Source organism: Acyrthosiphon pisum, unplaced genomic scaffold (assembly GCF_005508785.2).
Source record: "Acyrthosiphon pisum isolate AL4f unplaced genomic scaffold, pea_aphid_22Mar2018_4r6ur Scaffold_19082;HRSCAF=19764, whole genome shotgun sequence".
NCBI classification, from domain to species: domain Eukaryota; kingdom Metazoa; phylum Arthropoda; class Insecta; order Hemiptera; family Aphididae; genus Acyrthosiphon; species Acyrthosiphon pisum.
This window is the reverse complement of record NW_021768296.1, coordinates 1-1131: the sequence shown is the minus strand read 5'-3', so window position 1 is coordinate 1131 and position 1131 is coordinate 1. Positions and strand designations below refer to the sequence as shown.

The following is a 1131-nucleotide window of genomic DNA, read 5'->3' as shown; positions in this document are numbered from 1 at the left end:
TGATTTATGGGTTTAACAAGTTTTACTGAATATGAATTTTATAGGCGGTTTATGTAGGTATTATTGTCAGATAATTAGATATAAATAAAATAAATGCTGTGAACTCATTTTTGTTTTAGGCTTTCCACATAAAATTGGATATAGAGATCGTTTGATCAGAACACTTTAATAATTTTTAATTTTAAATAACTTTTACGTATTTAATGAAAAAAAAAATGTGTGTTTGCAGTTTGTAATCAGTTTATTATTATGATGTGAGGTATAATATCGCATGATCATACTATTTACAGGTAAACTCACCTGATTAATTAGGTAAACCTAGATAAAGTAAATGTAAATGTATTGTAGTCGTATTGCTTTTTTTGATTTGCCACAATAATTGCGTTGCGCTTAGAGGTCGTTTGAACAGATTACCTACATTAATGAATTTATAATGATTTTTTTTCATAATAATTGTTAACTTTTTATCTACTTATTAATTCTGAGTCTAAATAAAAACAACAAGTTTAAAGTACAATAATATTCATATACATCAGTAAATTTATCGAGTAGTGGCGAACGATATTCGTTCAATGACGTTATTCATATTTCTAATAATTACTGTACGTCGCACATAAATATAGATTTATTTTACAAAGAGCTCTAGTGTTTGTCGATCTATCATTCTAACCTTTCATTACTTGTGCGAAACTGTACAAGAAACTTACATTCACAGTTTTTAATAGTCAATAAACATTCAATAATAATTAATTTAAATACATACTAATTTTATATCAAGTCAAAAAAAAACAGTTTAATTCTTATTCAATTTGTGTTTGTGACAATTCATTTTACAACTAATCAAGTGAGTAATATTATAATAATTATAAATAAGTAAGTTATTATTAATATGATGTGAAGTGTATAAGTAATAAACATAGTTTACAGATAATATGTGTTGTAACGATCAAAATCAAACCGTCGATAATCACATTCACAGTTTACGTTTATTAAAGTTATATAAATTATTTCTTCACGTTTCAATAAATTATTCACAGAAATCATACAGAAGATCACGCTGCCATACAATATGATTCCAAACATAAAGTTAATATGTATGTTTTTTTTTTTTTTAATAATAAGTTATGTTTT

General features: G+C 24.5%; 1 long non-coding RNA gene across 1 annotated transcript; it reads left to right on the top strand.

The window, feature by feature from the left end:
• The first annotated feature begins 530 nt into the window (after nucleotides 1-530).
• LOC103311786 lies at nucleotides 531-1097 on the top strand. Its single transcript, XR_511293.3, has 2 exons — nucleotides 531-844; nucleotides 921-1097. It is a non-coding gene; the product is annotated as an uncharacterized LOC103311786 (long non-coding RNA).
• The last annotated feature ends 34 nt before the right edge of the window (nucleotides 1098-1131 follow it).